This window comes from Pseudophryne corroboree, chromosome 3 (genome assembly GCF_028390025.1).
Source record: "Pseudophryne corroboree isolate aPseCor3 chromosome 3, aPseCor3.hap2, whole genome shotgun sequence".
Lineage (NCBI taxonomy): Eukaryota > Metazoa > Chordata > Amphibia > Anura > Myobatrachidae > Pseudophryne > Pseudophryne corroboree.
Genome location: NC_086446.1, coordinates 690,303,141 through 690,318,511, shown reverse-complemented (window position 1 = coordinate 690,318,511; position 15,371 = coordinate 690,303,141). Strand labels below are relative to the sequence as shown.

Below are 15,371 nucleotides of genomic sequence, written 5' to 3'. Positions count from 1 at the left end.
TTAAGAAGCTAAGATTCACTCCCAGTAGGCGGCGGCTTAGCGTGTGTAACTCTGCTACATTCGCCTTGCGAGCGAACAACTCGGAATGAGGGCCATTATTCCAGAGTTCTGCACTGGCTCAGTAGACTCCGCATGGTGTACTCATTGCATGTGCCTGCAAGAGAGAGAGAGGGGCCAACTAAGATACTGCACATAAATCCCCCCCCCCCCCCCCTTCTGGGCTACACATCCAGATGATAGCTACAACAAGATTAAATAAATAACTGAACCTTGAAAGCCCATGAGGTCAAAGAGAAACAGATGCAGATCATACTTGGCCAACTTTTTGTGTTTCCTCTTCCTGCTGGGCACTTTGGGGGGCAAGCCTGGCTATCACATCATTAGGCACTGCCCCCATAACGGTAAAATGCCATGATTCCTGGATCTTCAGGGTAAGGGCTAAAATAATGCCATGCAGATCATTTAGCCCCACCCCCTCCATAAAGCACCATTGTTCCTGTAATTATCACCCAATCCGGCCTACTTCACTAGGAAGTGGGCAGAATGCGAGAGATCTACCTACTCTTTCTGTGCGGGGGACTACCCCCAACTTCTGGGAGAGTAGGGAAGTATAGTGCAGTTAAGGAAATGTCTAAGCAGAACACAATATCATCCACCTAGCATGAGTGGGTTACAATAATCCCTCTCTTTTTAATGTCAGACTCAATGAATGTAACTAGCTGGTAAATGAGGTAACCAGAAGGGGAATGGGATAGGTCAAAAAAGAATGATACAAAATAACAATGGTAACAAATATTAAAACAACTAAATCAGTAATGTAAATGAATCCACACATAAAGCACTGAATAAGTAAATTTAGAACCAATGAGTTCATACAGATTTAGCCACACTCAGCTATGTGCGATGCGTACGTAATGCGACATAGCTGGCGCTACTAGTGTGCCCACGTCTAGGCAGTTTTCAGTCTCTCCCCCGGTGGCAAGTGTTCCCATAGCGATGCACGAGCTGATTTTCCCTCTTCTTAAAGAGAAAGGCTTGTCAAAAGCGTGACTTCATGCTGTTACCAAATTTTAACCACTACCTATATAAGGAATTTGCTGTGCACTATACAGTGAGAGTATTAGGCTTCCTACAGTACCTGTTTTCCAGAACCACGGGGCAGATGTATTAAGCATGGAGAAGTGATAAAGCAGTGATAAGTGCAAGGTGATAACGCACAAGCCAATCAGCTCCTAACAGTCAATTTACATATTTGAGCTGAGTGGCTGGTACATTATCACCTTGCACTTATCACTGTTTTGTCACTGCTTTATCACTTCTCCAGGTTTAATACATCTGCCCCCTAATTCTTTCGAGATTCCAGTGTATTCCATGTGTTCTGATCTGGTCTCTATCCCTGGCCGTTCCTTTGTTACTGTGTCTAGTAAACTCCTGGTTCTGACTCTGACTATGACACTGAATCTGTCCGTCTCCTGATTCTGACCCATTTCTGCCAACTACAGTAGGTTCCAGTCATACTTGCCTACCTGACCCTCTCCATGAGGGAGAAAATGCTCTGTTCCTGGACTTTCCTGGTAATGTATGATTGCCATCACCTGTGGTGAGCTAGTTAATTGATAAGAAAGGTGTTTCACCACAGGTGATGGCAATCATACATTACCAGGAAAGTCCAGGAACAGAGCATTTTCTCCCTCATGGAGAGGGTCAGGTAGGCAAGTATGGTTCCAGTACACCTCACGGCAACCAGTCTCACAACTGTACCTGCCTTCAGTTCCTCCTACGTTCACCAGCCCCGTACATAGGAAACCAGTCAAAGAGCTGCAACCTTTATTGTGGGTGCAAAACAGCTCAGACCCTGGAGCCTGGAGTCCCTGGTGAAAACCACCGATATGTTAGACTCCATGCCTCTGCTCTGATTATTAGCAAATCCTATTAGCATGGTCAACATCCATACCTCCTATCAAATGTTGTGACATACGCACTGTATAGAATAGAATTGTTGCAGAGCCTCACAGTGCATCACTTTAATAGCGGTTCTGGTTTTTTTTTAGACATGTTCTCTACATGGAGTTTAGCTTTATCTTCTTTGTTTCCTCTCTGCTTAAAATGTAATTAACTCTCAGACAACAAGTGAATCCAATGGTTTTAATTTTTTGGCAGAATTTTTAATTCAGATTTTTTGGGCAGTGGTCAGTGCATTGGTAATATGCCAAATTGCTAAATCCCTCTATACCTACAGTATCTAATAACTGGCTGTCGCTCAGGGTATCAAGTCTAGCTTTATGGTCCGTAAGCAAAGAAGAAGATGGGTTTTTTTTGTGTATTGTCATGATAATACAAGATTCTAATCTCCCATCACCTTCATTACTTAAAAAAAAATTATAATAATCAATAGACTAACAATTATTAGTTGGCTTTGAGAACTGGAACAATAGCTTCTTGCTCCAAAAGCTGCAGTGCAAAGCAGCCAGCAATCACTATACTATATTATAATTGTCAGAGCTCAGGACCCGTTGTTCTGAAATGATATTTTCACAAATGTGTCAGAATTGCATCAACATGGCTCCAACTCTGGGCGCACCTACCTGCTAGCTGTCAGACAGCTCCCTGTTCACGGTTTACTGTTTGCCTGTATGAATAAAACCTATGGGATCTCAAACTGTGCAAGTAACTGACTTTCTTTGCCCCCAGAATGAGATGTAATCCCATTGCTCATACCTCCCAACGGGATGCAGTTATGTTACCGTCACTTAGGATCCCAGCGGTCAGCATGCTGACGCTGGAATGCCAAACACTCTGAATGCCGCCAGACGCGATGCTGACCCACGGGGACTATTCCCACTCATGGGTGTCCATGACACTCATAGGGGGAATTCAATTGTTTGAAAAGTTGGTTGGGTGTTTGTTTTTTCCTGTCTATTAGATAGGAAAAAATAGACACCCCACTGACTTTTTAAACAAAATGAATACCGCCAATAGAGTGGGAATAGAACCTGTGGCAAGCACAGCGAGCCACTGAGCCCGCTGTGTGGCGGGGGGCTTTGTTGCGGCCAGGATCCTGGTGTCAGTATGCTGAACGCTGGTATCCCAGACTCCGGTCTCCCCTACCCAACCCCTCCCAACATTGGTGGTTCAGGGAGCAGGACCTTGCACATACCAAAAGCGCACGGGTGACTGAAAAGGGTGGTGGAGCCTTGGAGAAAGCTGGTGGAGCTTCATGGCATCATTGTGAGGCACTCTAGGTACTGTGAAGGATGCTGTGCACATGAGCAGGGCATCTGTTCACCCACTCGTTACCTGCTGCTCTGCATAGCAGAGCAGCGGTGTGTGTGCTCCCCCCACCGCGAGACAACTGTACGACAATATGCAAATGCTGAAGCTGCCTGAATTTGTACCGAGATGCCCACTGGCAGCTTTGTCAGTTCCAGCGGCAAAGATAGAGCGTCGGTCACAGATCAGTCAGTTATCAAACTGAGTACGCCTATAGTCATGCAGCATGGCCACAGGAAGTGAGACCTCAGAGCCATTGTAACTGGGCATGGGATTGAAGTCTCAGGTAAATAGTCCTGACACACTTGCGTTTTTGCCGCCGATCACTGTAACTGCCTCCAAACGACCCCTGACTGTCAGTCACTGAATAAATCCTTACAGCAAGCGCTGTCGCAAGACTATCCCAGCTGCATGTCCATCTCTGAATCATGTCATAAGACGCCCACTTTTAGCGCCTGTGCATGATATAAAACGGATGGAGAGTCCTTTTACACCAACATCGGTCGCAGGATTTAAAATTGCTCCAGCCCTATGGCAGGTGCAGTGTCTCCATCTGACCATGGACACCTATGCCTGTGCTTCTGTGATCGCAGCTGCCTGCACTGACACGCCCCCGACACTCCCATGACATGCCCACTAAATGGACCCATTTCTACATGCACTACTAGCCTCCTCCCAGTCACCACTCAGGAACAAACAGCCTTTTTCTGCCACCTCTCTGATATTGTCTGAATTTATCTCAACAGCACTTGTGTGCGAATACGCTGTGTAACGCATGTGCCATAGGGCAATTACGTGAACAACTCCAATGAATATGGATTAATGGCGAAACTAGAGAGTGGTAGGCACAGGTGCAGCAATATGCACTGGGCCCCTTCCCCCATGAACACAATGATATAAATAGAAGCATAGCATTCCCACTAAGTTGTTTCAGCAGGGTGCTGCACCCTACCCTATTTAATGCACTAAAGTGCTACCTGCCCTTATAGAGGTGCACCGTTGATAACACATCGACTTCAGCGGGTCGAGCTGGTGCGTATATACAGTATTTCCCCCATACACAGTAGTGACCCTTATTCACATTACACCACACAGTGGTGCACACAATTCACGTTATGCCACACAGTAGAACCCACAGTTTTTGTTACACCACACAGTAGAACCCACAATTCTTTTTACACCACACAGTGGTGCCCACAATTCACATTATGCCACACAGTAGTACCCACAATCACATTGCATCACACAGTGGTGCCCACAATTCACATTATGCCAAACAGTAGAACCCACAACTATGTTGCGTCACACAGTGATGGCCGAAATTCACGTTACACCACACAGTAGTATCAATAATTCATATTATGCCACACAGCGGTGCCCACTATTCACATTGCACCACACAGTGGTGCCCACAATTCACATTACTCCTCACAGTAGTGCCCCTTATGCACACTTCTATGGCACACATCAGCCTGGAAAGGAGAGCTGTGGTGAGGGTAGAAATGACAGTGAGGGCTGGCTGGCAGGGGTCTAGGTGTGAAGGTGACAAGGAGAATAAAGCCACATTGCAGTTGACCGACCCCTTTCCCTCTCTCTATCTCCTGGAGGTTCCGGTCTTTACCTATACACAGAATGAAGCACAGGATGGCTCTGCGGCAGCATCCGCTCAAGAGCCTGGATCTGGGCCAGGGTGTGTGCAGTCAGCAACAGGCAGATGGCTCCTCTCATCCCTCCTGGTTTTCACACCACCGGCACCTGGGATGTCAGAAGATCACCAGCGACAACAGCAGGCAGACCGACCCAGGGAGAAGGAGCCAATAGTGAGAACAAAACCTCCTCCTTCTATTAGTGTCCGTGACCCGTGTCATGCAGCGGCTGATGATGTACTATAATGAGTCAGTCTGACTCATTATTAGTACCTGACTGGCCTCCTGGTAATGCTGTAGACATTGGGCCTATTAACTGCGGCAGACTGGATGCACTGCACCGGCTGCACCGTTGCTAGTTCCGCCACTGATGCGGATTACATGTAACTCAGAATCAAGCCCCACCTGTGTTCACATATTACTTTATACATTTCATTGCCAGTTGTATTGTGCCAGCAGTTGCTTCAGATGAATCCATCACCCAACTTTAACTTTGTCATACCCCAAAACGTTATTATCTTTAGTTTCCTGAGCTGAGAGTCTGTTCCGTGTTGTCAAATCTTATGCTTGGTTGGTTTTGCCTTATAAATGAGTGCCGCTTTAAAAATATGGGCATTCTGGTTATGCCTTATAATTGATTGCCGTTTTAAAAAATACAGGCATTCTAGCACAAACTCCGGCTTCTTGCACCCTATTCCAGGTGTGGTATGGTATGCCGGCAGTCGGGCTCCCGGTGACCAGCATACCGGTGCCGGGAGCCCGACCGCCGGCTTACTGACAGTGTGGCGAGCGCAAATGAGCCCCTTGCGGGCACGGTTTATTCTCCCTCCAGGGGGGTCGTGGACCCCCACGAGGGAGAATAAGTGTCGGTATGCCGGCTGTCGGGATTCCGGCGCCGGTATACTGTGCGCCGGGATCCTGACAGCCGGCATACTGAAGACCACCCCCCTATTCCATTTAACCCAGTTTGTGATTTTTAAATACAATTGCAGTTGAAACACAAAAGCACTACTGGACTAATGTCACATCTACTTCTCATGAACCTCATTCAGATACTTTGCAACATGTTTAATAAACAGGATTAAGTTTGTAAAATTATGATATTGATAGTTAGGAAAATGTATTGGTTGCCTTTTGCCATTAAATATGAATCAACTCTTGTGCTGCTTCTGGAAGACCATCTCTCCAACCCGAGGAGCAGGTCTGGGTGAAAAACTTCTAACACAACAAACATAACAAACCATACTCAATACAGCAAAATTTGGGACTTCAATGTTTCATACAGAAAACTCACTGATTCTCAGAAGAGACTTTGCCAGAGCACAGGCAAATCCATATCCTGCAGAGGCTGCACCCCCGTCTGTGTTGGAAATTCTGCCACTGTGTGAATATACTTCCAGCACTCTACCATCATATGGTCACTCAGTGACTTTGATCATCATTATCAATTGGATTGATAAATTCAGAACCTACACTATTTATGCCAAATTATGCATTAATAGGGCCTGTAGTTAATATCATACCTCCTAACATTAAGGGGGGTAAGTTGATTGGGACTGTGGGCGTGGTCACATCAAGGAGAGGGCGTGTCTACAGTGAAATAGTGCTAGGCTGCTCCTTATCCTTACCTAGTTATCCATCTACCACCCTTTCTATGCTGCATACACCAGTGAGAGTTGCATCTGGCACCCGTTTTCTGCTGACCTGCTATGTTGGGCATGGTGGCTGGATTATATGCCACAGGCAGATTGGAATAATACAGAGCCCTCAAATAGGGACTGTCCCTCTTACAGTGGGACAGTTGTTTTTTTATCCATATATCACAAAAGATCAACATGCCTAGAGTATAAAATACTACCTTTAATGTTAATTGAAATAGAAAATAGCTTCAAGGCTCCAACACTAGATCAATAGACTAACACACAAATGCAAATGAAACAACATTTAGAATGGAATCCCATGCTCATACTTTTTTTTGTCTCTGAATAGTACTTACTTTAGTAGAAATATACTAAACCTCCTTTATACATATTTTATTTCTACTGTACAAACATTGTATAATGTAAATACATCTAATTAAACTTAAATGCTTTCTACAGTATCTTGCACATGTACAAACAAGCAGTGTCAAGCAAACTATATGCAATAGCCATAGTATGCATAGATGTGAAGAACTATTTTATCACCATGTAACTTAAACATATTTAATCATTGAATTATTTCAGTCTGCATATACAGACTACACTGTAGTCAGAACTGCAATTAAATGTTGCTTATCTGTTGAACAAGTCCCTGGATAATAAGATGTACATTTCAGCGTGTAATAAAAGCTGAGCTAAACAAATTATAGATTTAATTAATGGTATATATAATGTATGGAAGACCATAAAACTGTATTGACTGGGAATACTTCCGAGACCACATGATGTCACTGTTGTTCTATGGAATTGTGGTGCATTCACTAAAGACCATTACTGGGAACAGTGGCCATTTGCAGGCTTGATGGCTGGTGACAGCACTCTTGTATTGTGAAAGCTTTTTCCAAAGATGCATACTAATATTATCTGTTAAAAGAACTGATGGGAAATGATTTCCATGTAATACAAAACTTCATACACTGATTACTTACTGCAACTGTATTATATTTCTTTCCACAATTACTGATTTGTACTGTATATGTTAGAAAAATACCAGACAATACTTTTACAGTAAGAGTATGCCAAATTCAGTCTACATTATTATTTTACAGTATATCTGTTTCAGCAGGTCCCTTAAATAACAGGCCAATTAATATTACAAAGGCAATGCCTGGTAGACTCGGTGACAAAAGAGTAGGCAACATTACGCAAAGTATGCTAAATCTATGCTAAAACAGAAGAAGAAAAGTAAACCATGTTTATATTTAATTCTCCAAGGGTAGTACTAGACAATAATAAAACTGCAGAATTAAAATTAATTGAGCTACTATTGTTCTTATTGTGGTGCCTACAAATCAACTGGTGACTCACAACTTTTTGGCCTATGGGTCTGAAATGTGATGGGAATCCCGATGGGAACTATTGTTAAGGGTTTTTCTTTTATACACTGTTGTCTAGAAATTGGATTTTTTTTTCATGTATTTTTTTTTCATGTATTTTGACTAATTTCTAAGAATGAGTATACTGTGGCCTAATGAGGTTACTGCGATTTCAACTAAGAGAGCCCCATGCCTCAGAGGAGAAATCGTCCAGGCCCCGACATAAGAGTGGAACGGGGCAAAGTGTGAGCTCATGGCCACACCTCATTATTAATACGAGCCCTTTTTGAATAAGCTGTGTGTGCCAAGAGAGGTGTGACTATACCATCTTGAGGGCATTGCACAGTCCCAGCAGGCCCAGGCCCCCAAACCCCCTCTCTGCTCAGTGGGTACAGGTGTCTTACGCTACACACATTTGGGGATGTCACATGGGGAAAATGGGAGAGAATGTTGTGTAAGGGCCAACACGAAATCCCGGCTGATGGGACGCCGGCAGTCATAAGACCGATAGTGGCATCCCAATTTAGAGTATGCCTAACCTCCACCCTTTCCCCCCTAACCCTCTCTTCCTGCAGCCTAACCCTACCCCCCCCCCCCAGCCTACCCTAACCATCCCCAGTGGTGCCTATACCCCCCTCCCCCTCCTCAGGCTAACCCTAACCCTCCCTCCCCTACAGCCTAACCTTATCCCTCCCTGGTGGTGCCTAATCCCCTCCCTGCAGCCTCACCATACCCACTCCCCTGTAGCCTAACACTAACCCTCGCCCGCAGCCTAAACCTAATTTTGGAGACCCCGGTACTCTTACGTTTGGGATGCCGGCGGTTGGGATTCCAGCATCGAAATTCCAATTGATATCAGAATTCCCGGCACTGGGATTTTGCCGTGTGTCAGGATTCAAGCGGCTATTTTAAACAACGGAATCCCGGCCATCGGCATCCTGCATCCCCATACATACATACATACATACATACATACATACATATCCATAGTAGAGGCTGGCTCTTTTGCATTTTGAGATAACATTTTAGGTACAGTATATTATAGAGTGGACAATGGGGTTTTATTGCTGTTTATGTAGGGGAAAGTCAGAATTACATTTCCAGGTTGACAGAAAATTTCAGATTAAGCTAGTTGCATGATTGCACATAATCTTCTATTGAGCAAGTTTACATTTTTAAGCTGGATCAACTAACATCTATGAGATATTATCTAATAGATTACATAATCATTTAATCCTGGCTATAAAATCTTTTTTATTTTAGGTCTACTGTGAAAAGTAACAAATATACAATTTTGAGAGACATGGCTACAACATTTAATTAGTTAATGCATTAAATATAATTTCTGTGATGAGAAAAGCAATATTTCCAAACTCAAAGACTGTAATTACAATCTAAGTATTTGATAAGGTCAACTGCCGTCTTGCTAAATAAAACCGATGAACTGATTCTGATAATTATTAGTTCATAATATTTTTTTCTTAGAATACATGTATGTACTGTAAATGGTTTCTAATTTGCAATATTAACCTACTTTTTGTAAGTTATGTTTGACACAAACATGGCTCACCATTTATAATTTATTTGCATAGTAATGTACTTTAAATGAAACAGCTTTGTTTTTGTAATAAGAAGTTGAGCGCAATAGTTTCAGTTTAATTGTTTCATATAGCTACTGTGCGCCATCCCATACCTCACTCCTTTATAATGCCCCCACATAGGGGGTAATTCCAAGTTGATCGCAGCAGGAAATTTTTTAGCAGTTGGGCAAAACCATGTGCACTGCAGGGGAGGCAGATATAACGTGCAGAAAGAGTTAGATTTGGGTGGGTTATTTTATTTCTGTGGAGGGTAAATACTGGCTGCTTTATTTTTATACTGCAAATTAGATTGCAGATTGAACACACCACACCCAAATCTAACTCTCTCTGCACATGTTATATCTGCCTCCCCTGCAGTGCACATGGTTTTGCCCAACTGCTAAAAAATTTCCTGTTGCGATCAACTTGGAATTACCCCCATAGTTTTTTAGATGGGTCTACAGACATATGTTCTGGTGTTCGAGCTATATTTAAATTACATTGTAAAACCTATACTCCTGTGATGAATCATTACGCCCAGGGGTTAAAGTGTGTGTGTGTGTGTGTGTGTGTGTGTGTGTGTGTGTGTGTGGGGTGGGGGTCAGTTGGAACTGAGTTCCACCACCTGTAATGGTAGGGGGAACTAGTTCCACCACCTCCATTGCCTTGCACAGTAATTCCAACAGAAAATCCTGCCCCATCACCTTTATCAATAGATGATGCTGGCGGCGCTAGTGTTACTGATGAGCTGCAGACACCACCCCCTTCCTCAGGTCCTGGTGGCACCATGATCCTCCATTAACAGCCTACCTCTCCTGGTACTCACACATGCTGTGTCCATTGGACAGCATTCATCCCCTCCTTAGGTCCCAGTGGCTTCCTTTTCTAGCACAGCATATGTGAGGTCATGCTGCCACCGCTGCTGAAGTGAAAATGAGGCATGAAGAAGAGGAGGCTCTGTGCATCTTGAAGACAATATGAGAGGGGGCTGGAGGGACAAGAGAGGTGGAAAAGCTGTTGGAGGGATACAGGGCATGGAGCTGCTGGAGGGACACAGGCGGTGAGTTGCTGGAGTGAGAGTCAGAGATAAGTATAAGGGGCACTACTATGGGCATTACGTGTAAGGGGGCACTACTATTATGGGCATTATGTGTAAGAGGACCTACGTCTGTGGGCATTCTGTATATAAGCGTCACTACTACTGTGGGCATTTTGTGTATAAGGGGCACTTCTGTGGTCATTATGTTTATACGTGGCACTACTGTGGTCATTATGTGTAATGGGCACTACAACAGTGGGCATTATGTGTAAGGGCACTACTACTGTGGGAATTGTGTATAAGGAGCACTACTGTGGCATTATATATAAGGGACAATACTGTGTGGGATAACATTTATAGAGGGTACTATTGTGTAGTGCATTGTAAATAAAGTGCACTACTGAGTGACGTAACCTGAATAAGGGGCATGTGGTGTAATATGAATCAGGGGCACTACATACAGTGTAATGTGAATAAGACTGTGCTACTGTGTGGTGTAATTTAAATTAAGGGTACTAATTGTCCCTTTATAAAGCATGGAAGTAGGGCACTAATATATAGCTTGCAGGGGGGGGGTTCCGAAAACACTAGTACTTGCCCTGGCTCTGCTTAGTGTGAGGATGGGGGATGGGGATGGGGGGGGGGGGGGGGGGGTGTAGGTGGTGAGGTACATGTGTTCCACCACCTCTCCAGGACCACTTTAAGCCCTGATTACTCCTGTGATGAAATAACATGTTTGTGGAAAAAAGCGTTGGTATTATTATTATCCTGGATTGTGGTTTTTAATTAAATTGTGGGAACTGGCCAATCTCTGGTGTATCTGTACTTACTATTCACTTTTGAGAAACGGAAACATCTTTACATTACTACGATGCAATTTATATACACTGCTCAAAAAAATAAAGGGAACACTAAAATAACACATCCTAGATCTGAATGAATGAAATATTCTTATTAAATACTTTGGGGTACATTTACTAACATTCGTAATTCCCGAAAATAGGTCAAAGTTCAATCACGAATGACATCGACAGTGTAAAACTGCAACTTTTTGAATTTATTACGATGGATTTACTAAGCTGTCGTATTCGTGTTTTTCTTTTCTTCCGATGTCGATGTCATTCGTTTTTTTTTTACCTAATTTTACGGCAGTGATTAGCAAAACACTGCCTTTTTTTTTTTACAATCAATCTCGGCCGGATCTGTGTGATCCGTGCTGGGGTTCTTTTTTTTTTTTTTTTTTAATTAAACAATGTAAAATCCCCAAAAAAAATGCGTGGGGTCCCCCCTCCTAAGCATAACCAGCCTCGGGCTCTTTGAGCCGATCCTGGTTGCAGAAATATGGGGAAAAAAATGACAGGGGTTCCCCCATATTTAAGCAACCAGCATCGGGCTCTGCGCCTGGTCCTGGTCCCAAAAATACGGGGGACAAAAAGAGTAGGGGTCCCCCGTATTTTTAAAACCAGCACCGGGCTCCACTAGCTGGACAGATAATGCCACAGCCGGGGGTCACTTTTATATAGTGCCCTGCGGCCGTGGCATCAAAAATCCAACTAGTCACCCCTGGCCGGGGTACCCTGGGGGAGTGGGGACCCCTTCAATCAAGGGGTCCCCCCCCCCCAGCCACCCAAGGGCCAGGGGTGAAGCCCGAGGCTGTCCCCCCCCATCCAATGGGCTGCGGATGGGAGGGCTGATAGCCTTTGTTGTAAAATAAAAGATATTGTTTTTAGTAGCAGTACTACAAGTCCCAGCAAGCCTCCCCCGCATGCTGGTACTTGGAGAACCACAAGTACCAGCATGCGGCGGAAAAACGGGCCCGCTGGTACCTGTAGTACTACCACTAAAAAAATACCCAAAAAAACACAAGACACACACACCGTGAAAGTATAATTTTATTACATACATACACACATACATACATACTTACCTTATGTTCTCACGCAGGTCGGTCCTCTTCTCCAGTAGAATCCAAGGGCTACCTGTTGAAGAAATTCTACTCACCAGATCCAGTGGTCCAGGCTCCTCGGCAAATCCAGGGATAATCCACGTACTTGAATAAAACAAAAAAACGGTTGCCCGACCACGAACTGAAAGGTGACCCATGTTTGCACATGGGTCACCTTCCCACGAATGCCAGAAACCCACTTTGCCTTCTGGCTAAGTGGGTTTCTTCAGCCAATCAGGGAGTGCCACGTTGTAGCACCCTCCTGATCAGCTGTGTGCTGCTGTCCTCACTGACAGGCGGCACACGGCAGTGTTACAATGTAGCGCCTATGCGCTACATTGTAACCAATGATGGGAACTTTCTGCTCAGCGGTGACGTCACTTTAGGTCAACCGCAGGGCAGAAAGTTCCCATCATTGGTTACAATGTAGCGCATAGGCGCTACATTGTAACACTGCCGTGTGCCGCCTGTCAGTGAGGACAAGAGCACACAGCTGATCAGGAGAGTGCTACAACGTGGCACTCCCTGATTGGCTGAAGAAACCCACTTAGCCAGAAGGCAAAGTGGGTTTCTGGCATTCGTGGGAAGGTGACCCATGTGCAAACATGGGTCACCTTTCAGTTCGTGGTCGGGCAACCGTTTTTTTGTTTTATTCAAGTACGTGGATTATCCCTGGATTTGCCGAGGAGCCTGGACCCATGGATCTGGTGAGTAGAATTTCTTCAACAGGTAGCCCTTGGATTCTACTGGAGAAGAGGACCGACCTGCGTGGGAACTTAAGGTAAGTATGTATGTATGTGTGTATGTATGTAATAAAATTATACTTTCACGGTGTGTGTGTCTTGTGTTTTTTTGGGTATTTTTTTAGTGGTAGTACTACAGGTACCAGCGGGCCCGTTTTTCCGCCGCATGCTGGTACTTGTGGTTCTCCAAGTACCAGCATGCGGGGGAGGCTTGCTGGGACTTGTAGTACTGCTACTAAAAACAATATCTTTTATTTTACAACAAAGGCTATCAGCCCTCCCATCCGCAGCCCATTGGATGGGGGGGGACAGCCTCGGGCTTCACCCCTGGCCCTTGGGTGGCTGGGGGGGGGGGACCCCTTGATTGAAGGGGTTCCCACTCCCCCAGGGTACCCCGGCCAGGGGTGACTAGTTGGATTTTTGATGCCACGGCCGCAGGGCACTATATAAAAGTGACCCCCGGCTGTGGCATTATCTGTCCAGCTAGTGGAGCCCGGTGCTGGTTTTAAAAATACGGGGGACCCCTACTCTTTTTGTCCCCCGTATTTTTGGGACCAGGACCAGGCGCAGAGCCCGATGCTGGTTGCTTAAATATGGGGGAACCCCTGTCATTTTTTTCACCATATTTCTGCAACCAGGATCGGCTCAAAGAGCCCGAGGCTGGTTATGCTTAGGAGGGGGGACCCCACGCAATTTTTTTTTAAAAAATAAGCACTTTCCCACCCCTTCCCACTGATATACATGCACGGATCTCATGGATCCGTGCATGCCTATCCAAACACGAATAAAAAAAAAAGTTCTGTTTTTTTTTAGCACTTTTTTACGAGTTGTAATTTTTCACGGCAGTGTTTGTTCTTTTTTTGCTTTGCACTTCTTAGTAAATGACCGAGATTCATACTTAAACAGCCGCGTTTTGACCGATGGTGTATTCATTCGTAATTTTTTACCTGAACTTGCAAAAAATTACGAATGCCCTCATCTCTGCCGTGATTAGTGTTTAGTAAATGACCGAGATTAACCGAGATGACACTTTGAAGAAAAAACGGCATCTCGGTCAAAATCGGGAGCTTAGTAAATATACCCCTTTGTTCTTTACATACTGTAGTTGAATGTGCTGACAACAAAATCACACAAAAAATATCAATGGAAATCAAATTTATTAACCCATGGAGGTCTGGATTTGGAGTCACCCTCAAAATTTAAGTGGAAAAACACACTACAGGCTGATCCAACTTTGATGTAATGTCCTTAAAACAAGTCAAAATGAGGCTCAGTAGTGCGTGTGGCCTCCACGTGCCTGCATGACCTCCCTACAACGCCTGGGCATGCTCCTGATGAGGTGGCGGATGGTATCCTGAGGGATCTCCTCCCAGACTTGGACTAAAGCATCCGCCAACTCCTGGACAGTCTGTGGTGCAACGTGGCGTTGGTGGATGGAGCGAGACATGATGTCCCAGATGTGCTCAATTGGATTCAAGTCTGGAGCAAGTCCGTAGCATCAATGCCTTCGTCTTGCAGGAACTGCTGACACACTCCAGCCACACTCGGTCTAGCATTGTCTTGCATGAGGAGGAACCCAGGGCCAGCCGCACCAGCATATGGTCTCACAAGGGGTCTGAGGATCTCATCTCGGTACCTAATGGCAGTCAGGCTACCTCTTGCGAGCACATGGAGGGCTGTGCGGCCCCCCAAAGAAATGCCACCCCACACCATTACTGACCCACTGCCAAACCGGTCATGCTGGAGGATGTTGCAGGCAGCAGAACGTTCTCCTTGGCGTCTCCAGACTCTGCCACGTCTGTCACATGTGCTCAGTGAGAACCTGCTTTCATCTGTGAAGAGTACAGGGTGCCAATGGCGAATTTGCCAATCTTGGTGTTCTCTGGCAAATGCCAAACGTCCTGCACGGTGTTGGGCTGTAAGCACAACCCCCACCAGTGGACGTCAGCCTCATACCACCCTCATGGAGTCTGTTTCTGATTGTTTGAGTAGACACATGCACATTTGTGGCTTGCTGGAGGTCTCTGGCAGTGCTTCCTGTTCCTCCTTGCACAAAGGCGGAGGTAGCGGTCCTGCTGCTGGGTTGTTGGCCTCCTACGGCCTCCTCCACGTCTCCTGATGTACTGGCCTGT

General features: G+C 45.1%; 1 protein-coding gene across 1 annotated transcript in view; it reads right to left on the bottom strand.

Moving 5' to 3' along the window:
* ADGRA1 (adhesion G protein-coupled receptor A1) overlaps positions 1–15,371 on the bottom strand; it is a 1,405,372-nt gene that overhangs the window by 735,382 nt on the left and 654,619 nt on the right. The gene's annotated exons all lie outside the window — the stretch shown is intronic.